The sequence below is a fragment of the Pan paniscus genome, chromosome 18 (assembly GCF_029289425.2).
Source record: "Pan paniscus chromosome 18, NHGRI_mPanPan1-v2.0_pri, whole genome shotgun sequence".
In the NCBI taxonomy this organism is placed as follows: Eukaryota; Metazoa; Chordata; class Mammalia; order Primates; family Hominidae; genus Pan; species Pan paniscus.
Window position 1 is genome coordinate 53181324 of NC_073267.2, and position 24715 is coordinate 53206038.

The following is a 24715-nucleotide window of genomic DNA, read 5'->3' on the forward strand; positions in this document are numbered from 1 at the left end:
CTTGATATAGTGCTAGACAGAAGAATTCTCTGTAACTTCTTTGTTGTGTGTGTATTATACTCACAGAGTTGAACCTTCCTTTAGAGAGAGCAGATTTGAAACCCTCTTTTTGTGCAATTTGCAAGTGGAGATTCCAAGCGATTGAAGGTCAATGGAAGAAAAGGAAATATGTTCGTATGAAAACTAGACAGAATCATTCTCAGAAACTGCTTTGTGATGTGTGCATTCAACTCACAGAGTTTAACTTTTCTTTTCATAGAGCAGTTGGGAAACACTCTGTTTGTATTGTCTGCAAGTGGATATTTGGACCTCCTTGAGGCCTTCGTTGGAAAGGGGATTTCTTCATATAATGCTAGACAGAAGAATTCTCAGTAAGTTCCTTGTGTTGTGTGTATTCAATTCACAGAGTTGAACCTTCATTTCGACAGAGCAGATTTGAAACACTCTTTTTGTGGAATTTGAAAGTGGAGATTTCAAGCGCTTTGAGGTCAATTGTGGAAAAGGAAATATCTTCGCATAAAAACTAGACAGAATCAGTTTCAGAGACTGCTTTGTGATGTGTTTGTTTAACTCACAGAGTTTACCCTTTCTTTTCATACAGTAGTTTGGAAGCACTCAGTTTGTAACGTCTGCAACTGGATATTTGGACCTCTCTGAGGCCTTCGTTGGAAACGGGATTTCTTGATATAGTGCTAGACAGAAAATTTCTCAGTAACTTCTTTGTGCTGTGTGTATTCAACTCACAGAGTTGAACTTTCCTATAGAGAGCAGATTTGAAACCCTCTTTTTGTGGAATTTGCAAGTGGAGATTTCAAGCGATTTAATGTCAGTGGTAGAAAAGGAAATATCTTCTTATAGAAACTAGACAGAGTCATTCTGAGAAACTGCTTTGTGATGTGTGCGTTCAACTCACAGAGTTTAACCTTTCTTTTCATAGAGCAGTTGGGAAACACGCTGTTTGTACAGTCTGCAAGTGGATATTTGGACCTCCTTGCGGTCTTCGTTGGAAACGGTAATTCTTCATATAATGCTTGACAGAAGAATTCTCAGTGAGTATATTGTGTTGTGTGTATTCAACTCACAGAGTTGAAACTTCAATTAGACAGTGCAGATTTGAAACACTCTTTTTTTGGAATTGGCAAGTGGAGATTTCAAGCGCTTTGAGGCCCATGGTAGAAAAGGAAATATCTTTGTATAAAAACTAGACAGAATCATTCTCAGAAACTGCTTTGTGATGTGCGCGTTCAACTCACAGAGCTAAACCTTTCTTTTCGTAGAGCAGTTGGGAAACACTCTGTTTGTATAGTCAGCAAGTGGATATTTGGACCTCCTTGAGGCCTTCGTTGGAAAGGGGATTTCTTCATATAATGCTTGACAGAAGAAATCTCAGTAACTTCCTTGTGTTGAGTGTATTCAACTCACAGAGTTGAACCTTCATTTACACAGAGCAGATTTGAAACACTCTTATTGTGGAATTTGCAAGTGGAGATTTCAAGTGCTTTGAGACCAAAGGTAGAAAAGGAAATATCTTCGTATAAAAACTAGACAGAATCAGTTTCAGAAACTGCTTTGTGATGTGTGCGTTCAACTCACAGATCTTAACCTTTCTTTGCATACAGCAGTTTGGAAACACTCTGATTGTAAAGTCTGCAACTGGATATTTGGACCTCTCTGAGGCCTTCGTTGGAAACGGGATTTCTTGATATAGTCCTAGACAGAAGAATTCTCAGTAACTTCTTTGTGCTGTGTGTATTATACACACAGAGTTGAACCTTCCTTTAGAGAGAGCAGATTTGAAACCCTCTTTTTGTGGAATTTGCAAGTGGAGATTCCAAGCGATTTAAGGTCAATGGAAGAAAAGGAAATATGTTCGTATGAAAACTAGACAGAATCATTCTCAGAAACTGCTTTGTGATGTGTGTATTCAGCTCACAGAATTTAACTTTTCTTTTCATGGAGCAGTTGGGAAACACTCCGTTTGTATTATCTGCAAGTGTATATTTTGACATCCTTGAGGCCTTCGTTGGAAACGGGATTTCTTCATATAATGCGAGACAGAAGAATTATCAGTAAGTTCCTTGTGTTGTGTGTATTCAACTCACAGAGTTGAACCTTCATTTAGATAGAGCAGATTTGAAACACTCTTTTTGTGGAATTTGCAATTGGAGATTTCAATCGCTTTGAGGCCAATTGAAGAAAAGGAAATATCCCCGCATAAAAACTAGACAGAATCAGTTTCATAGACTGCTTTGTGATGTGTGCGTTTAACTCACAGAGTTTAACCTTTCTTTTCATACTGCAGTTTGGAAGCACTCTTTTTGTAACGTCTGCAACTGAATACTTGGACGTCTTTGAGACCTTCGTTGGAAACGGGATTTCTTGATATAGTGCTAGACAGAAAAATTCTCAGGATCTTCTTTGTGCTGTGGGTATTCAACTCACAGAGTTGAACCTTCCTTTAGAGAGAGCAGATTTGAAACCCTCTTTTTGTGGAATTTGCAAGTGGAGATTTCAAGCGATTTAAGGTCAACGGTAGAAAAGGATGTATCTTCGTATAAAAAATAGAGAGAATCATTCTCAGAAACTGCTTTGTGATGTGTGCGTTCAACTCACAGAGTTTAACCTTTCTTTTCATAGAGCAGTTGGGAAACACGCTGTTTGTACAGTCTGCAAGTGGATATTTGGACCTCCTTGAGGCCTTCGTTGGAAACGGTAATTCTTCATATAATGCTTGACAGAAGAATTCTCAGTGAGTATATTGTGTTGTGTGTATTCAACTCACAGAGTTGAAACTTCAATTAGACAGTGCAGATTTGAAACACTCTTTTTTTGGAATTGGCAAGTGGAGATTTCAAGCGCTTTGAGGCCCATGGTAGAAAAGGAAATATCTTTGTATAAAAACTAGACAGAATCATTCTCAGAAACTGCTTTATGATGTGCGCGTTCAACTCACAGAGCTAAACCTTTCTTTTCGTAGAGCAGTTGGGAAACACTCTGTTTGTATAGTCAGCAAGTGGATATTTGGACCTCCTTTAGGCCTTCGTTGGAAACGGGATTTCTTCATATAATGCTTGACAGAAGAAATCTCAGTAACTTCCTTGTGTTGAGTGTATTCAACTCACAGAGTTGAACCTTCATTTACACAGAGCAGAGTTGAAACACTCTTATTGTGGAATTTGCAAGTGGAGATTTCAAGTGCTTTGAGACCAAAGGTAGAAAAGGAAATATCTTCGTATAAAAACTAGACAGAATCTGTTTCAGAGACTGCTTTGTGATGTGTCCATTTAACTCACAGAGTTTAACCTTTCTTCGCACACAGCAGTTTGGAAGCACTCTGTTTGTAACGTCTGCAAGTAGATATTTGGAACTCTCTGAGGCTTTCGTTGGAAACGGCATTTCTTGATATAGTGCAAGATAGAAAAATTCTCAGTAACTTCCTTGTGCTGTGTGTATTCAACTGACAGAGTTGAGCCTTCCTTTAGAGGGAGCAGATTTGAAACCCTCTTTTTGTGGAATTTGCAAGTGGAGATTTCAAGCGATTTAAGGTCAACGGTAGAAAAGGAAATATCTTCTTATAAAAACTAGACAGAATAATTCTCAGAAACTGCTTTGTGATGTGTGCGTTCAACTCACGGAGTTTAATCTTTTTTTTCATACAGCAGTTGGTAAACCCTCTGTTTGTATAGTCTGCAAGTGGATATTTAGACCTCCTTGAGGCCTTCGTTGGATACGGGATTTCTTCATATAATGCAAGACAGAAGAAATCTCAGAAACTCCCTTGTGTTGTGTGTACTCAACTCACAGAGTTGAACCTTCATTCAGACAGAGCAGATTTGAAACACTCATTTTGTGAAATTTGCATGTGGAGGTTTCTAGCACTGTGAGACCAATCGCAGAAAATGAAATATCTTCGTATAAAAACTAGACAGAATCCGTTTCAGAAACTGCTTTGTGATGTGTGCGTTTAACTCACAGATCTTAACCATTCTTTGAATACAGCAGTTTGGAAACACTCTGATTGTGAAGTCTGCAACTGGATATTTGGAACTCTCTGAGGCCTTCGTTGGAAACGGGAATTCTTCATATAATGGTTGACAGAAGAATTCTCAGCAAGTTTATTGTGTTGTGTGTATTCAACTCACAGAGTAGAACCTTCATTTAGACAGAGCAGATTTGAAACACACTTTTTGTGGAATTTGCAAGTGGAGATTTCAAGCGAATTGAGGCCAACGGTAGAAAAGGAAATATCTTCGTATAAAAACTAGACAGAATCAGTTTCAGAAACTGCTTTGTGATGTGTGAGTTCAACTCACAGATCTTAATCTTTCTTTGCATACAGCTGTTTGGATACATTCTGATTGTAAAGACTGCAACTGGATATTTGGACCTCTCTGTGGCCTTCGTTGGAAACGGGATTTCTTGATATAGTGCTAGACAGAAGAATTCTCTGTAACTTCTTTGTTGTGTGTGTATTATACTCACAGAGTTGAACCTTCCTTTAGAGAGAGCAGATTTGAAACCCTCTTTTTGTGGAATTTGCAAGTGGAGATTCCAAGCGATTTAAGGTCAATGGAAGAAAAGGAAATATGTTCGTATGAAAACTAGACAGAATCATTCTCAGAAACTGCTTTGTGATGTGTGTATTCAGCTCACAGAATTTAACTTTTCTTTTCATAGAGCAGTTGGGAAACACTCCGTTTGTATTGTGTGCAAGTGTATATTTTGACATCCTTGAGGCCTTCTTTGGAAACGGGATTTCCTCATATAATGCGAGACAGAAGAATTATCAGTAAGTTCCTTGTGTTGTGTGTATTCAACTCACAGAGTTGAACCTTCATTTAGACAGAGCAGATTTGAAACACTCTTTTTGTGGAATTTGCAATTGGAGATTTCAATCTCTTTGAGGCCAATTGTAGAAAAGGAAATATCCTCGCATAAAAACTAGACAGAATCAGTTTCATAGACTGCTTTGTGATGTGTGCGTTTAACTCACAGAGTTTAACCTTTCTTTTCATACTGCAGTTTGGAAGCACTCTTTTTGTAACGTCTGCAACTGGATATTTGGACGTCTTTGAGGCCTTCGTTGGAAACGGGATTTCTTGATATAGTGCTAGACAGAAAAATTCTCAGGAACTTCTTTGTGCTGTGGGTATTCAACTCACAGTGTTGAACCTTCCTTTAGAGAGAGCAGATTTGAAACCCTCTTTTTGTGGAATTTGCAAGTGGAGATTTCAAGCGATTTAAGGACAATGGAAAAAAAGGAAATATCTTCGTATAAAAACTAGACAGAATCATTCTCAGAAACTGCTTTGTGATGTGTGCGTTCAACTCACAGAGTTTAACTTTTGTTTTCATAGAGCAGTTGGGAAACACGCTGTTTGTACAGTCTGCAAGTGGATATTTGGACCTCCTTGAGGCCTTCTTTGGAAACGGGATTTCTTCAAGTAATGCAAGACAGAAGAAATCTCAGAAACTCCCTTGTGTTGTGTGTATTCAACTCACAGAGTTGAACCTTCATTTAGACAGAGCAGATTTGAAACACTCATTTTGTGAAATTTGCATGTGGAGGATTCAAGCGCTCTGAGACCAATGGTAGAAAATGAAATATCTTCGTATAAAAAGTAGACAGAATCCGTTTCAGAAACTGCTTTGTGATGTGTGCGTTTAACTCACAGATCTTAACCTTTCTTTGAATACAGCAGTTTGGAAACACTCTGATTGTAAAGTATGCAACTGGATATTTGGAACTCTCTGAGGCCTTCGTTGGAAACGTGAATTCTTCATATAATGGTAGACAGAAGAATTCTCAGCAAGTTTATAGTGTTGTGTGTATTCAGCTCACAGAGTAGAACCTTCATTTAGACAGAGCAGATTTGAAACACTCTTTTTGTGGAATTTGCAAGTGGATATTTCAAGCGAATTGAGGCCAATGGTAGAAAAGGAAATATCTTCGTATGAAAACTAGACAGAATCAGTTTCAGAAACTGCTTTGTGATGTGTGAGTTCAACTCACATATCTTAATCTTTCTTCGCATACAGCTGTTTGGAAACACTCTGATTTTAAAGTCTGCAACTGGATATTTGGACCTCTCTGAGGCCTTCGTTGGAAACGGGATTTCTTGATATAGTGCTAGACAGAAGAATTCTCTGTAACTTCTTTGTTGTGTGTGTATTATACTCACAGAGTTGAACCTTCCTTTAGAGAGAGCAGATTTGAAACCCTCTTTTTGTGCAATTTGCAAGTGGAGATTCCAAGCGATTGAAGGTCAATGGAAGAAAAGGAAATATGTTCGTATGAAAACTAGACAGAATCATTCTCAGAAACTGCTTTGTGATGTGTGCATTCAACTCACAGAGTTTAACTTTTCTTTTCATAGAGCAGTTGGGAAACACTCTGTTTGTATTGTCTGCAAGTGGATATTTGGACCTCCTTGAGGCCTTCGTTGGAAAGGGGATTTCTTCATATAATGCTAGACAGAAGAATTCTCAGTAAGTTCCTTGTGTTGTGTGTATTCAATTCACAGAGTTGAACCTTCATTTCGACAGAGCAGATTTGAAACACTCTTTTTGTGGAATTTGAAAGTGGAGATTTCAAGCGCTTTGAGGTCAATTGTGGAAAAGGAAATATCTTCGCATAAAAACTAGACAGAATCAGTTTCAGAGACTGCTTTGTGATGTGTTTGTTTAACTCACAGAGTTTACCCTTTCTTTTCATACAGTAGTTTGGAAGCACTCAGTTTGTAACGTCTGCAACTGGATATTTGGACCTCTCTGAGGCCTTCGTTGGAAACGGGATTTCTTGATATAGTGCTAGACAGAAAATTTCTCAGTAACTTCTTTGTGCTGTGTGTATTCAACTCACAGAGTTGAACTTTCCTATAGAGAGCAGATTTGAAACCCTCTTTTTGTGGAATTTGCAAGTGGAGATTTCAAGCGATTTAATGTCAGTGGTAGAAAAGGAAATATCTTCTTATAGAAACTAGACAGAGTCATTCTGAGAAACTGCTTTGTGATGTGTGCGTTCAACTCACAGAGTTTAACCTTTCTTTTCATAGAGCAGTTGGGAAACACGCTGTTTGTACAGTCTGCAAGTGGATATTTGGACCTCCTTGCGGTCTTCGTTGGAAACGGTAATTCTTCATATAATGCTTGACAGAAGAATTCTCAGTGAGTATATTGTGTTGTGTGTATTCAACTCACAGAGTTGAAACTTCAATTAGACAGTGCAGATTTGAAACACTCTTTTTTTGGAATTGGCAAGTGGAGATTTCAAGCGCTTTGAGGCCCATGGTAGAAAAGGAAATATCTTTGTATAAAAACTAGACAGAATCATTCTCAGAAACTGCTTTGTGATGTGCGCGTTCAACTCACAGAGCTAAACCTTTCTTTTCGTAGAGCAGTTGGGAAACACTCTGTTTGTATAGTCAGCAAGTGGATATTTGGACCTCCTTGAGGCCTTCGTTGGAAAGGGGATTTCTTCATATAATGCTTGACAGAAGAAATCTCAGTAACTTCCTTGTGTTGAGTGTATTCAACTCACAGAGTTGAACCTTCATTTACACAGAGCAGATTTGAAACACTCTTATTGTGGAATTTGCAAGTGGAGATTTCAAGTGCTTTGAGACCAAAGGTAGAAAAGGAAATATATTCGTATAAAAACTAGACAGAATCAGTTTCAGAAACTGCTTTGTGATGTGTGCGTTCAACTCACAGATCTTAACCTTTCTTTGCATACAGCAGTTTGGAAACACTCTGATTGTAAAGTCTGCAACTGGATATTTGGACCTCTCTGAGGCCTTCGTTGGAAACGGGATTTCTTGATATAGTCCTAGACAGAAGAATTCTCAGTAACTTCTTTGTGCTGTGTGTATTATACACACAGAGTTGAACCTTCCTTTAGAGAGAGCAGATTTGAAACCCTCTTTTTGTGGAATTTGCAAGTGGAGATTCCAAGCGATTTAAGGTCAATGGAAGAAAAGGAAATATGTTCGTATGAAAACTAGACAGAATCATTCTCAGAAACTGCTTTGTGATGTGTGTATTCAGCTCACAGAATTTAACTTTTCTTTTCATGGAGCAGTTGGGAAACACTCCGTTTGTATTATCTGCAAGTGTATATTTTGACATCCTTGAGGCCTTCGTTGGAAACGGGATTTCTTCATATAATGCGAGACAGAAGAATTATCAGTAAGTTCCTTGTGTTGTGTGTATTCAACTCACAGAGTTGAACCTTCATTTAGATAGAGCAGATTTGAAACACTCTTTTTGTGGAATTTGCAATTGGAGATTTCAATCGCTTTGAGGCCAATTGAAGAAAAGGAAATATCCCCGCATAAAAACTAGACAGAATCAGTTTCATAGACTGCTTTGTGATGTGTGCGTTTAACTCACAGAGTTTAACCTTTCTTTTCATACTGCAGTTTGGAAGCACTCTTTTTGTAACGTCTGCAACTGAATACTTGGACGTCTTTGAGGCCTTCGTTGGAAACGGGATTTCTTGATATAGTGCTAGACAGAAAAATTCTCAGGATCTTCTTTGTGCTGTGGGTATTCAACTCACAGAGTTGAACCTTCCTTTAGAGAGAGCAGATTTGAAACCCTCTTTTTGTGGAATTTGCAAGTGGAGATTTCAAGCGATTTAAGGTCAACGGTAGAAAAGGATGTATCTTCGTATAAAAAATAGAGAGAATCATTCTCAGAAACTGCTTTGTGATGTGTGCGTTCAACTCACAGAGTTTAACCTTTCTTTTCATAGAGCAGTTGGGAAACACGCTGTTTGTACAGTCTGCAAGTGGATATTTGGACCTCCTTGAGGCCTTCGTTGGAAACGGTAATTCTTCATATAATGCTTGACAGAAGAATTCTCAGTGAGTATATTGTGTTGTGTGTATTCAACTCACAGAGTTGAAACTTCAATTAGACAGTGCAGATTTGAAACACTCTTTTTTTGGAATTGGCAAGTGGAGATTTCAAGCGCTTTGAGGCCCATGGTAGAAAAGGAAATATCTTTGTATAAAAACTAGACAGAATCATTCTCAGAAACTGCTTTGTGATGTGCGCGTTCAACTCACAGAGCTAAACCTTTCTTTTCGTAGAGCAGTTGGGAAACACTCTGTTTGTATAGTCAGCAAGTGGATATTTGGACCTCCTTTAGGCCTTCGTTGGAAACGGGATTTCTTCATATAATGCTTGACAGAAGAAATCTCAGTAACTTCCTTGTGTTGAGTGTATTCAACTCACAGAGTTGAACCTTCATTTACACAGAGCAGAGTTGAAACACTCTTATTGTGGAATTTGCAAGTGGAGATTTCAAGTGCTTTGAGACCAAAGGTAGAAAAGGAAATATCTTCGTATAAAAACTAGACAGAATCTGTTTCAGAGACTGCTTTGTGATGTGTCCATTTAACTCACAGAGTTTAACCTTTCTTCGCACACAGCAGTTTGGAAGCACTCTGTTTGTAACGTCTGCAAGTAGATATTTGGAACTCTCTGAGGCTTTCGTTGGAAACGGCATTTCTTGATATAGTGCAAGATAGAAAAATTCTCAGTAACTTCCTTGTGCTGTGTGTATTCAACTGACAGAGTTGAGCCTTCCTTTAGAGGGAGCAGATTTGAAACCCTCTTTTTGTGGAATTTGCAAGTGGAGATTTCAAGCGATTTAAGGTCAACGGTAGAAAAGGAAATATCTTCTTATAAAAACTAGACAGAATAATTCTCAGAAACTGCTTTGTGATGTGTGCGTTCAACTCACGGAGTTTAATCTTTTTTTTCATACAGCAGTTGGTAAACCCTCTGTTTGTATAGTCTGCAAGTGGATATTTGGACCTCCTTGAGGCCTTCGTTGGATACGGGATTTCTTCATATAATGCAAGACAGAAGCAATCTCAGAAACTCCCTTGTGTTGTGTGTACTCAACTCACAGAGTTGAACCTTCATTTAGACAGAGCAGATTTGAAACACTCATTTTGTGAAATTTGCATGTGGAGGATTCTAGCACTGTGAGACCAATCGCAGAAAATGAAATGTCTTCGTATAAAAACTAGACAGAATCCGTTTCAGAAACTGCTTTGTGATGTGTGCGTTTAACCCACAGATCTTAACCATTCTTTGAATACAGCAGTTTGGAAACACTGTGATTGTGAAGTCTGCAAGTGGATATTTGGAACTCTCTGAGGCCTTCCTTGGAAACCGGAATTCTTCATATAATGGTTGACAGAAGAATTCTCAGCAAGTTTATTGTGTTGTGTGTATTCAACTCACAGAGTAGAACCTTCATTTAGACAGAGCAGATTTGAAACACTCTTTTTGTGGAATCTGCAAGTGGAGATTTCAAGCGAATTGAGGCCAACGGTAGGAAAGGAAATATCTTCGTATAAAAACTAGACAGAATCAGTTTCAGAAACTGCTTTGTGATGTGTGAGTTCAACTCACAGATCTTAATCTTTCTTTGCATACAGCTGTTTGGATACATTCTGATTGTAAAGACTACAACTGGATATTTGCACCTCTCTGAGGCCTTCGTTGGAAACGGGATTTCTTGATATAGTGCTAGACAGAAGAATTCTCTGTAACTTCTTTGTTCTGTGTGTATTATACTCACAGAGTTGAACCTTCCTTTAGAGAGAGCAGATTTGAAACCTTCTTTTTGTGCAATTTGCAAATGGAGATTTCAAGCGATTTAAGGACAATGGAAGAAAAGGAAATATCTTCGTATAAAAACTAGACAGAATCATTCTCAGAAACTGCTTTGTGATGTGTGCGTTCAACTCACAGAGTTTAACTTTTCTTTTCATAGAACAGTTGGGAAACACTCTGTTTGTATTGTCTGCAAGTGGATATTTGGACCTCCTTGAGGACTTCGTTGGAAAGGGGATTTCTTCATATAATGCTAGACAGAAGAATTCTCAGTAAGTTTCTTGTGTTGTGTGTATTCAATTCACAGAGTTGAACCTTCATTTAGACAGAGCAGATTTGAAACACTCTTTCTGTGGGATTTGCAAGTGCAGATTTCAAGCACTTTGAGACCTATGGTAGAAAAGGAAATATCTTCGTATAAAAACTGGACAGAATCAGTTTCAGAAACTGCTTTGTGATGTGTGCGTTCAACTCACAGATCTTAACCTTTCTTTGCATACAGCAGTTTGGAAACACTCTGATTGTAAAGTCTGAAACTGGATATTTGGACCTCTCTGAGGCCTTCGTTGGAAACGGGATTTCTTGATATAGTCCTAGACAGAAGAATTCTCAGTAACTTCTTTGTGCTGTGTGTATTATACACAAAGAGTTGAACCTTCCTTTAGAGAGAGCAGATTTGAAACCCTCTTTTTGTGGAATTTGCAAGTGGAGATTTCAAGCGATTTAAGGTCAACGGTAGAAAAGGAAATATCTTCTTATAAAAACTAGACAGAATAATTCTCAGAAACTGCTTTGTGATGTGTGCGTTCAACTCACGGAGTTTAATCTTTTTTTTCATACAGCAGTTGGTAAACCCTCTGTTTGTATAGTCTGCAAGTGGATATTTAGACCTCCTTGAGGCCTTCGTTGGATACGGGATTTCTTCATATAATGCAAGACAGAAGAAATCTCAGAAACTCCCTTGTGTTGTGTGTACTCAACTCACAGAGTTGAACCTTCATTCAGACAGAGCAGATTTGAAACACTCATTTTGTGAAATTTGCATGTGGAGGTTTCTAGCACTGTGAGACCAATCGCAGAAAATGAAATATCTTCGTATAAAAACTAGACAGAATCCGTTTCAGAAACTGCTTTGTGATGTGTGCGTTTAACTCACAGATCTTAACCATTCTTTGAATACAGCAGTTTGGAAACACTCTGATTGTGAAGTCTGCAACTGGATATTTGGAACTCTCTGAGGCCTTCGTTGGAAACGGGAATTCTTCATATAATGGTTGACAGAAGAATTCTCAGCAAGTTTATTGTGTTGTGTGTATTCAACTCACAGAGTAGAACCTTCATTTAGACAGAGCAGATTTGAAACACACTTTTTGTGGAATTTGCAAGTGGAGATTTCAAGCGAATTGAGGCCAACGGTAGAAAAGGAAATATCTTCGTATAAAAACTAGACAGAATCAGTTTCAGAAACTGCTTTGTGATGTGTGAGTTCAACTCACAGATCTTAATCTTTCTTTGCATACAGCTGTTTGGATACATTCTGATTGTAAAGACTGCAACTGGATATTTGGACCTCTCTGAGGCCTTCGTTGGAAACGGGATTTCTTGATATAGTGCTAGACAGAAGAATTCTCTGTAACTTCTTTGTTGTGTGTGTATTATACTCACAGAGTTGAACCTTCCTTTAGAGAGAGCAGATTTGAAACCCTCTTTTTGTGGAATTTGCAAGTGGAGATTCCAAGCGATTTAAGGTCAATGGAAGAAAAGGAAATATGTTCGTATGAAAACTAGACAGAATCATTCTCAGAAACTGCTTTGTGATGTGTGTATTCAGCTCACAGAATTTAACTTTTCTTTTCATAGAGCAGTTGGGAAACACTCCGTTTGTATTGTGTGCAAGTGTATATTTTGACATCCTTGAGGCCTTCTTTGGAAACGGGATTTCCTCATATAATGCGAGACAGAAGAATTATCAGTAAGTTCCTTGTGTTGTGTGTATTCAACTCACAGAGTTGAACCTTCATTTAGACAGAGCAGATTTGAAACACTCTTTTTGTGGAATTTGCAATTGGAGATTTCAATCTCTTTGAGGCCAATTGTAGAAAAGGAAATATCCTCGCATAAAAACTAGACAGAATCAGTTTCATAGACTGCTTTGTGATGTGTGCGTTTAACTCACAGAGTTTAACCTTTCTTTTCATACTGCAGTTTGGAAGCACTCTTTTTGTAACGTCTGCAACTGGATATTTGGACGTCTTTGAGGCCTTCGTTGGAAACGGGATTTCTTGATATAGTGCTAGACAGAAAAATTCTCAGGAACTTCTTTGTGCTGTGGGTATTCAACTCACAGTGTTGAACCTTCCTTTAGAGAGAGCAGATTTGAAACCCTCTTTTTGTGGAATTTGCAAGTGGAGATTTCAAGCGATTTAAGGACAATGGAAAAAAAGGAAATATCTTCGTATAAAAACTAGACAGAATCATTCTCAGAAACTGCTTTGTGATGTGTGCGTTCAACTCACAGAGTTTAACTTTTGTTTTCATAGAGCAGTTGGGAAACACGCTGTTTGTACAGTCTGCAAGTGGATATTTGGACCTCCTTGAGGCCTTCTTTGGAAACGGGATTTCTTCAAGTAATGCAAGACAGAAGAAATCTCAGAAACTCCCTTGTGTTGTGTGTATTCAACTCACAGAGTTGAACCTTCATTTAGACAGAGCAGATTTGAAACACTCATTTTGTGAAATTTGCATGTGGAGGATTCAAGCGCTCTGAGACCAATGGTAGAAAATGAAATATCTTCGTATAAAAAGTAGACAGAATCCGTTTCAGAAACTGCTTTGTGATGTGTGCGTTTAACTCACAGATCTTAACCTTTCTTTGAATACAGCAGTTTGGAAACACTCTGATTGTAAAGTATGCAACTGGATATTTGGAACTCTCTGAGGCCTTCGTTGGAAACGTGAATTCTTCATATAATGGTAGACAGAAGAATTCTCAGCAAGTTTATAGTGTTGTGTGTATTCAGCTCACAGAGTAGAACCTTCATTTAGACAGAGCAGATTTGAAACACTCTTTTTGTGGAATTTGCAAGTGGATATTTCAAGCGAATTGAGGCCAATGGTAGAAAAGGAAATATCTTCGTATGAAAACTAGACAGAATCAGTTTCAGAAACTGCTTTGTGATGTGTGAGTTCAACTCACATATCTTAATCTTTCTTCGCATACAGCTGTTTGGAAACACTCTGATTTTAAAGTCTGCAACTGGATATTTGGACCTCTCTGAGGCCTTCGTTGGAAACGGGATTTCTTGATATAGTGCTAGACAGAAGAATTCTCTGTAACTTCTTTGTTGTGTGTGTATTATACTCACAGAGTTGAACCTTCCTTTAGAGAGAGCAGATTTGAAACCCTCTTTTTGTGCAATTTGCAAGTGGAGATTCCAAGCGATTGAAGGTCAATGGAAGAAAAGGAAATATGTTCGTATGAAAACTAGACAGAATCATTCTCAGAAACTGCTTTGTGATGTGTGCATTCAACTCACAGAGTTTAACTTTTCTTTTCATAGAGCAGTTGGGAAACACTCTGTTTGTATTGTCTGCAAGTGGATATTTGGACCTCCTTGAGGCCTTCGTTGGAAAGGGGATTTCTTCATATAATGCTAGACAGAAGAATTCTCAGTAAGTTCCTTGTGTTGTGTGTATTCAATTCACAGAGTTGAACCTTCATTTCGACAGAGCAGATTTGAAACACTCTTTTTGTGGAATTTGAAAGTGGAGATTTCAAGCGCTTTGAGGTCAATTGTGGAAAAGGAAATATCTTCGCATAAAAACTAGACAGAATCAGTTTCAGAGACTGCTTTGTGATGTGTGTGTTTAACTCACAGAGTTTACCCTTTCTTTTCATACAGTAGTTTGGAAGCACTCAGTTTGTAACGTCTGCAACTGGATATTTGGACCTCTCTGAGGCCTTCGTTGGAAACGGGATTTCTTGATATAGTGCTAGACAGAAAAATTCTCAGTAACTTCTTTGTGCTGTGTGTATTCAACTCACAGAGTTGAACCTTCCTTTAGAGAGAGCACATTTGAAACCCTATTTTGTGGAGTTTGCAAGTGGAGATTTCAAGTGCTTTAAGGTCAACGGTAGAAAAGGAAATATCTTCTTATAGAAACTAGAAAGAATCATTCTCAGAAACTGCTTTGTGATGTGTGCGGTCAACTCACAGAGTTTAACCTTTCTTTTCATAGAGCAGTTGGGAAACACGCTGTTTGTATAATCTGCAAGTGGATATTTGGAGCTCCTTGAGGCCTTCGTTGGAAACGGGAATTCTTCATATAATGCTAGACAGAAGAACTCTCAGTAAGTTTATTGTGTTGTGTGTATTCAACTCACAGAGTAGAACCTTCATTTAGAGCAGATTTGAAACACTCATTTGTGGAATTTGGAAGTGGAGATTTCAAGCGCTTTGTGACCAACGGTAGAAAAGGAAATATCTTCGTATGAAAACTAGACAGAATCAGTTTCAGAAACTGCTTTGTGATGTGTCCGTTTAACTCACAGAGTTTAACCTTTCTTCGCACACAGCAGTTTGGAAGCACTCTGTTTGTAACGTCTGCAAGTAGATATTTGGAACTCTCTGAGGCCTTCGTTGGAAACGGGATTTCTTGATATAGTGCAAGATAGAAAAATTCTCAGTAACTTCCTTGTGCTGTGTGTATTCAACTGACAGAGTTGAGCCTTCCTTTAGAGAGAGCAGATTTGAAACCCTCTTTTTGTGGAATTTGCAAGTGGAGATTTCAAGCGATTTATGGTCAATGGTAGAAAAGGAAATATCTTCTTATAAAAACTAGACAGAATAATTCTCAGAAACTGCTTTGTGATGTGTGCGTTCAACTCACAGAGTTTAACCTTTCTTTTCATAGAGCAGTTGGTAAACCCTCTGTTTGTATAGTCTGCAAGTGGATATTTGGACCTCCTTGAGGCCTTCGTTGGAAACGGGATTTCTTCATGTAATGCAAGACAGAAGAAATCTCAGAAACTCCCTTGTGTTGTGTGTATTCAACTCACAGAGTTGAACCTTCATTTAGACAGAGCAGATTTGAAACACTCATTTTGTGAAATTTGCATGTGGAGGTTTCAAGCGCTTTGAGACCAATGGTAGAAAATGAAATATCTTCGTATAAAAACTAGACAGAATCCGTTTCAGAAACTGCTTTGTGATGTGTGCGTTTAACTCGCAGATCTTAACCATTCTTTGAATACAGTAGTTTGGAAACACTCTGATTGTAAAGTCTGCAACTGGATATTTGGAACTCTCTGAGGCCTTCGTTGGAAACGGGAATTCTTCATATAATGGTAGACAGAAGAATCCTCAGCAAGTTTATTGTGTTGTGTGTATTCAACTCACAGAGTAGAACCTTCATTTAGACAGAGCAGATTTGAAACACTCTTTTTGTGGAATTTGCAAGTGGAGATTTCAAGCGAATTGAGGCCAACGGTAGAAAAGGAAATATCTTCGTATAAAACCTAGACAGAATCAGTTTCAGAAACTGCTTTGTGATGTGTGAGTTCAACTCACAGATCTTAATCTTTCTTTGCATACAGCTGTTTGGAAACACTCTGATTGTAAAGTCTGCAACTGGATATTTGGACCTCTCTGAGGCCTTCGTTGGAAACGGGATTTCTTGATATAGTGCCTGACAGAAGAATTCTCTGTAACTTCTTTGTTGTGTGTGTATTATACTCACAGAGTTGAACCTTCCTTTAGAGAGAGCAGATTTGAAACCCTCTTTTTGTGCAATTTGCAAGTGGAGATTTCAAGCGATTTAAGGACAATGGAAGAAAAGGAAATATCTTCGTATAAAAACTAGACAGAATCATTCTCAGAAACTGCTTTGTGATGTGTGCATTCAACTCACAGAGTTTAACTTTTCTTTTCATAGAGCAGTTGGGAAACACTCTGTTTGTATTGTCTGCAAGTGGATATTTGGACCTCCTTGAGGCCTTCGTTGGAAAGGGGATTTCTTCATATAATGCTAGACAGAAGAATTCTCGGTAAGTTCCTTGTGTTGTGTGTATTCAATTCACAGAGTTGAACCTTCATTTCGACAGAGCAGATTTGAAACACTCTTTTTGTGGAATTTGAAAGTGGAGATTTCAAGCGCTTTGAGGTCAATTGTGGAAAAGGAAATATCTTCGCATAAAAACTAGACAGAATCAGTTTCAGAGACTGCTTTGTGATGTGTGTGTTTAACTCACAGAGTTTACCCTTTCTTTTCATACAGTAGTTTGGAAGCACTCAGTTTGTAACGTCTGCAACTGGATATTTGGACCTCTCTGAGGCCTTCGTTGGAAACGGGATTTCTTGATATAGTGCTAGACAGAAAAATTCTCAGTAACTTCTTTGTGCTGTGTGTATTCAACTCACAGAGTTGAACCTTCCTTTAGAGAGAGCAGATTTGAAACCCTCTTTTTGTGGAATTTGCAAGTGGAGATTTCAAGTGCTTTAAGGTCAACGGTAGAAAAGGAAATATCTTCTTATAAAAACTAGAAAGAATCATTCTCAGAAACTGCTTTGTGATGTGTGCGGTCAACTCACAGAGTTTAACCTTTCTTTTCATAGAGCAGTTGGGAAACACGCTGTTTGTATAATCTGCAAGTGGATATTTGGAGCTCCTTGAGGCCTTCGTTGGAAACGGGAATTCTTCATATAATGCTAGACAGAAGAACTCTCAGTAAGTTTATTGTGTTGTGTGTATTCAACTCACAGAGTAGAACCTTCATTTAGACAGAGCAGATTTGAAACACTCATTTGTGGAATTTGGAAGTGGAGATTTCAAGCGCTTTGTGACCAACGGTAGAAAAGGAAATATCTTCGCATAAAAACTAGACAGAATCAGTTTCAGAGACTGCTTTGTGATGTGTGTGTTTAACTCACAGAGTTTACCCTTTCTTTTCATACAGTAGTTTGGAAGCACTCAGTTTGTAACGTCTGCAACTGGATATTTGGACCTCTCTGAGGCCTTCGTTGGAAACGGGATTTCTTGATATAGTGCTAGACAGAAAAATTCTCAGTAACTTCTTTGTGCTGTGTGTATTCAACTCACAGAGTTGAACCTTCCTTTAGAGAGAGCACATTTGAAACCCTCTTTTTGTGGAATTTGCAAGTGGAGATTTCAAGTGCTTTAAGGTCAACGGTAGAAAAGGAAATATCTTCTTATAGAAACTAGAAAGAATCATTCTCAGAAACTGCTTTGTGATGTGTGCGGTCAACTCACAGAGTTTAACCTTTCTTTTCATAGAGCAGTTGGGAAACACGCTGTTTGTATAATCTGCAAGTGGATATTTGGAGCTCCTTGAGGCCTTCGTTGTAAACGGGAATTCTTCATATAATGCTAGACAGAAGAACTCTCAGTAAGTTTATTGTGTTCTGTGTATTCAACTCACAGAGTAGAACCTTCATTTAGAGCAGATTTGAAACACTCATTTGTGGAATTTGGAAGTGGAGATTTCAAGCGCTTTGTGACCAACGGTAGAAAAGGAAATATCTTCGTATGAAAACTAGACAGAATCAGTTTCAGAAACTGCTTTGTGATATGTCCGTTTAACTCACAGAGTTTAACCTTTCTTCGCACACAGCAGTTTGGAAGCAATCTGTTTGTAACGTCTGCAAGTAGATATTTGGAACTCTCTGAGGCCTTCGTTGGAAACGGGATTTCTTGATATAGTGCAAGATAGAAAAATTCTCAGTAACTTCCTTGTGCTGTGTGTATTCAACTGACAGAGTTGAGCCTTCCTTTAGAGAGAGCAGAATTGAAACCCTCTATTTGTGGAATTTGCAAGTGGAGATTTCAAGCGATTTATGGTCAATGGTAGAAAAGGAAATATCTTCTTATAAAAACTAGACAGAATAATTCTCAGAAACTGCTTTGTGATGTGTGCGTTCAACTCACAGAGTTTAACCTTTCTTTTCATAGAGCAGTTGGTAAACCCTCTGTTTGTATAGTCTGCAAGTGGATATTTGGACCTCCTTGAGGCCTTCGTTGGAAACGGGATTTCTTCATGTAATGCAAGACAGAAGAAATCTCAGAAACTCCCTTGTGTTGTGTGTATTCAACTCACAGAGTTGAACCTTCATTTAGACAGAGCAGATTTGAAACACTCATTTTGTGAAATTTGCATGTGGAGGTTTCAAGCGCTTTGAGACCAATGGTAGAAAATGAAATATCTTCGTATAAAAACTAGGCAGAATCCGTTTCAGAAACTGCTTTGTGATGTGTGCGTTGAACTCGCAGATCTTAACCATTCTTTGAATACAGTAGTTTGGAAACACTCTGATTGTAAAGTCTGCAACTGGATATTTGGAACTCTCTGAGGCCTTCGTTGGAAACGGGAATTCTTCATATAATGGTAGACAGAAGAATCCTCAGCAAGTTTATTGTGTTGTGTGTATTCAACTCACAGAGTAGAACCTTCATTTAGACAGAGCAGATTTGTAACACTCTTTTTGTGGAATTTGCAAGTGGAGATTTCAAGCGAATTGAGGCCAACGGTAGAAAAGGAAATATCTTCGTATAAAACCTAGACAGAATCAGTTTCAGAAACTGCTTTGTGATGTGTGAGTTCAACTCACAGATCTTAATCTTTCTTTGCATACAGCTGTTTGGAAACACTCTGATTGTAAAGTCTGCAACTGGATATTTGGACCTCTCTGAGGCCTTCGTTGGAAACGGGATTTCTTGATATAGTGCCTGACAGAAGAATTCTCTGTAACTTCTTTGTTGTGTGTGTATTATACTCACAGAGTTGAACCTTCCTTTAGAGAGAGCAGATTTGAAACCCTCTTTTTGTGCAATTTGCAAGTGGAGATTTCAAGCGATTTAAGGACAATGGAAGAAAAGGAAATATCTTCGTATAAAAACTAGACAGAATCATTCTCAGAAACTGCTTTGTGATGTGTGCATTCAACTCACAGAGTTTAACTTTTCTTTTCATAGAGCAGTTGGGAAACACTCTGTTTGTATTGTCTGCAAGTGGATATTTGGACCTCCTTGAGGCCTTCGTTGGAAAGGGGATTTCTTCATATAATGCTAGACAGAAGAATTCTCGGTAAGTTCCTTGTGTTGTGTGTATTCAATTCACAGAGTTGAACCTTCATTTCGACAGAGCAGATTTGAAACACTCTTTTTGTGGAATTTGAAAGTGGAGATTTCAAGCGCTTTGAGGTCAATTGTGGAAAAGGAAATATCTTCGCATAAAAACTAGACAGAATCAGTTTCAGAGACTGCTTTGTGATGTGTGTGTTTAACTCACAGAGTTTACCCTTTCTTTTCATACAGTAGTTTGGAAGCACTCAGTTTGTAACGTCTGCAACTGGATATTTGGACCTCTCTGAGGCCTTCGTTGGAAACGGGATTTCTTGATATAGTGCTAGACAGAAAAATTCTCAGTAACTTCTTTGTGCTGTGTGTATTCAACTCACAGAGTTGAACCTTCCTTTAGAGAGAGCACATTTGAAACCCTCTTTTTGTGGAATTTGCAAGTGGAGATTTCAAGTGCTTTAAGGTCAACGGTAGAAAAGGAAATATCTTCTTATAAAAACTAGAAAGAATCATTCTCAGAAACTGCTTTGTGATGTGTGCGGTCAACTCACAGAGTTTAACCTTTCTTTTCATAGAGCAGTTGGGAAACACGCTGTTTGTATAATCTGCAAGTGGGTATTTGGAGCTCCTTGAGGCCTTCGTTGGAAACGGGAATTCTTCATATAATGCTAGACAGAAGAACTCTCAGTAAGTTTATTGTGTTGTGTGTATTCAACTCACAGAGTAGAACCTTCATTTAGACAGAGCAGATTTGAAACACTCATTTGTGGAATTTCGAAGTGGAGATTTCAAGCGCTTTGTGACCAACGGTAGAAAAGGAAATATCTTCGCATAAAAACTAGACAGAATCAGTTTCAGAGACTGCTTTGTGATGTGTGTGTTTAACTCACAGAGTTTACCCTTTCTTTTCATACAGTAGTTTGGAAGCACTCAGTTTGTAACGTCTGCAACTGGATATTTGGACCTCTCTGAGGCCTTCGTTGGAAACGGGATTTCTTGATATAGTGCTAGACAGAAAAATTCTCAGTAACTTCTTTGTGCTGTGTGTATTCAACTCACAGAGTTGAACCTTCCTTTAGAGAGAGCACATTTGAAACCCTCTTTTTGTGGAATTTGCAAGTGGAGATTTCAAGTGCTTTAAGGTCAACGGTAGAAAAGGAAATATCTTCTTATAGAAACTAGAAAGAATCATTCTCAGAAACTGCTTTGTGATGTGTGCGGTCAACTCACAGAGTTTAACCTTTCTTTTCATAGAGCAGTTGGGAAACACGCTGTTTGTATAATCTGCAAGTGGATATTTGGAGCTCCTTGAGGCCTTCGTTGGAAACGGGAATTCTTCATATAATGCTAGACAGAAGAACTCTCAGTAAGTTTATTGTGTTGTGTGTATTCAACTCACAGAGTAGAACCTTCATTTAGAGCAGATTTGAAACACTCATTTGTGGAATTTGGAAGTGGAGATTTCAAGCGCTTTGTGACCAACGGTAGAAAAGGAAATATCTTCGTATGAAAACTAGACAGAATCAGTTTCAGAAACTGCTTTGTGATATGTCCGTTTAACTCACAGAGTTTAACCTTTCTTCGCACACAGCAGTTTGGAAGCACTCTGTTTGTAACGTCTGCAAGTAGATATTTGGAACTCTCTGAGGCCTTCGTTGGAAACGGGATTTCTTGATATAGTGCAAGATAGAAAAATTCTCAGTAACTTCCTTGTGCTGTGTGTATTCAACTGACAGAGTTGAGCCTTCCTTTAGAGAGAGCAGAATTGAAACCCTCTTTTTGTGGAATTTGCAAGTGGAGATTTCAAGCGATTTATGGTCAATGGTAGAAAAGGAAATATCTTCTTATAAAAACTAGACAGAATAATTCTCAGAAACTGCTTTGTGATGTGTGCGTTCAACTCACAGAGTTTAACCTTTCTTTTCATAGAGCAGTTGGTAAACCCTCTGTTTGTATAGTCTGCAAGTGGATATTTGGACCTCCTTGAGGCCTTCGTTGGAAACGGGATTTCTTCATGTAATGCAAGACAGAAGAAATCTCAGAAACTCCCTTGTGTTGTGTGTATTCAACTCACAGAGTTGAACCTTCATTTAGACAGAGCAGATTTGAAACACTCATTTTGTGAAATTTGCATGTGGAGGTTTCAAGCGCTTTGAGACCAATGGTAGAAAATGAAATATCTTCGTATAAAAACTAGACAGAATCCGTTTCAGAAACTGCTTTGTGATGTGTGCGTTTAACTCGCAGATCTTAACCATTCTTTGAATACAGTAGTTTGGAAACACTCTGATTGTAAAGTCTGCAACTGGATATTTGGAACTCTCTGAGGCCTTCGTTGGAAACGGGAATTCTTCATATAATGGTAGACAGAAGAATCCTCAGCAAGTTTATTGTGTTGTGTGTATTCAACTCACAGAGTAGAACCTTCATTTAGACAGAGCAGATTTGTAACACTCTTTTTGTGGAATTTGCAAGTGGAGATTTCAAGCGAATTGAGGCCAACGGTAGAAAAGGAAATATCTTCGTATAAAACCTAGACAGAATCAGTTTCAGAAACTGCTTTGTGATGTGTGAGTTCAACTCACAGATCTTAATCTTTCTTTGCATACAGCTGTTTGGAAACACTCTGATTGTAAAGTCTGCAACTGGATATTTGGATCTCTCTGAGGCCTTCGTTGGAAACGGGATTTCTTGATATAGTGCCTGACAGAAGAATTCTCTGTAACTTCTTTATTGTGTGTGTATTATACTCACAGAGTTGAACCTTCCTTTAGAGAGAGCAGATTTGAAACCCTCTTTTTGTGCAATTTGCAAGTGGAGATTTCAAGCGATTTAAGGACAATGGAAGAAAAGGAAATATCTTCGTATAAAAACTAGACAGAATCATTCTCAGAAACTGCTTTGTGATGTGTGCATTCAACTCACAGAGTTTAACTTTTCTTTTCATAGAGCAGTTGGGAAACACTCTGTTTGTATTGTCTGCAAGTGGATATTTGGACCTCCTTGAGGCCTTCGTTGGAAAGGGGATTTCTTCATATAATGCTAGACAGAAGAATTCTCGGTAAGTTCCTTGTGTTGTGTGTATTCAATTCACAGAGTTGAACCTTCATTTCGACAGAGCAGATTTGAAACACTCTTTTTGTGGAATTTGAAAGTGGAGATTTCAAGCGCTTTGAGGTCAATTGTGGAAAAGGAAATATCTTCGCATAAAAACTAGACAGAATCAGTTTCAGAGACTGCTTTGTGATGTGTGTGTTTAACTCACAGAGTTTACCCTTTCTTTTCATACAGTAGTTTGGAAGCACTCAGTTTGTAACGTCTGCAACTGGATATTTGGACCTCTCTGAGGCCTTCGTTGGAAACGGGATTTCTTGATATAGTGCTAGACAGAAAAATTCTCAGTAACTTTTTTGTGCTGTGTGTATTCAACTCACAGAGTTGAACCTTCCTTTAGAGAGAGCACATTTGAAACCCTCTTTTTGTGGAATTTGCAAGTGGAGATTTCAAGTGCTTTAAGGTCAACGGTAGAAAAGGAAATATCTTCTTATAAAAACTAGAAAGAATCATTCTCAGAAACTGCTTTGTGATGTGTGCGGTCAACTCACAGAGTTTAACCTTTCTTTTCATAGAGCAGTTGGGAAACACGCTGTTTGTATAATCTGCAAGTGGATATTTGGAGCCCCTTGAGGCCTTCGTTGGAAACGGGAATTCTTCATATAATGCTAGACAGAAGAACTCTCAGTAAGTTTATTGTGTTGTGTGTATTCAACTCACAGAGTAGAACCTTCATTTAGGCAGAGCAGATTTGAAACACTCTTATTGTGGAATTTGCAAGTGGAGATTTCAAGTGCTTTGAGACCAAAGGTAGAAAAGGAAATATCTTCGTATAAAAACTAGACAGAATCAGTTTCAGAAACTGCTTTGTGATGTGTGCGTTCAACTCACAGATCTTAACCTTTCTTTGCATACAGCAGTTTGGAAACACTCTGATTGTAAAGTCTGCAACTGGATATTTGGACCTCTCTGAGGCCTTCGTTGGAAACGGGATTTCTTGATATAGTCCTAGACAGAAGAATTCTCAGTAACTTCTTTGTGCTGTGTGTATTATACACACAGAGTTGAACCTTCCTTTAGAGAGAGCAGATTTGAAACCCTCTTTTTGTGGAATTTGCAAGTGGAGATTCCAAGCGATTTAAGGTCAATGGAAGAAAAGGAAATATGTTCGTATGAAAACTAGACAGAATCATTCTCAGAAACTGCTTTGTGATGTGTGTATTCAGCTCACAGAATTTAACTTTTCTTTTCATAGAGCAGTTGGGAAACACTCCGTTTGTATTATCTGCAAGTGTATATTTTGACATCCTTGAGGCCTTCGTTGGAAACGGGATTTCTTCATATAATGCGAGACAGAAGAATTATCAGTAAGTTCCTTGTGTTGTGTGTATTCAACTCACAGAGTTGAACCTTCATTTAGATAGAGCAGATTTGAAACACTCTTTTTGTGGAATTTGCAATTGGAGATTTCAATCGCTTTGAGGCCAATTGAAGAAAAGGAAATATCCCCGCATAAAAACTAGACAGAATCAGTTTCATAGACTGCTTTGTGATGTGTGCGTTTAACTCACAGAGTTTAACCTTTCTTTTCATACTGCAGTTTGGAAGCACTCTTTTTGTAACGTCTGCAACTGAATACTTGGACGTCTTTGAGGCCTTCGTTGGAAACGGGATTTCTTGATATAGTGCTAGACAGAAAAATTCTCAGGATCTTCTTTGTGCTGTGGGTATTCAACTCACAGAGTTGAACCTTCCTTCAGAGAGAGCAGATTTGAAACCCTCTTTTTGTGGAATTTGCAAGTGGAGATTTCAAGCGATTTAAGGTCAACGGTAGAAAAGGATGTATCTTCGTATAAAAAATAGAGAGAATCATTCTCAGAAACTGCTTTGTGATGTGTGCGTTCAACTCACAGAGTTTAACCTTTCTTTTCAT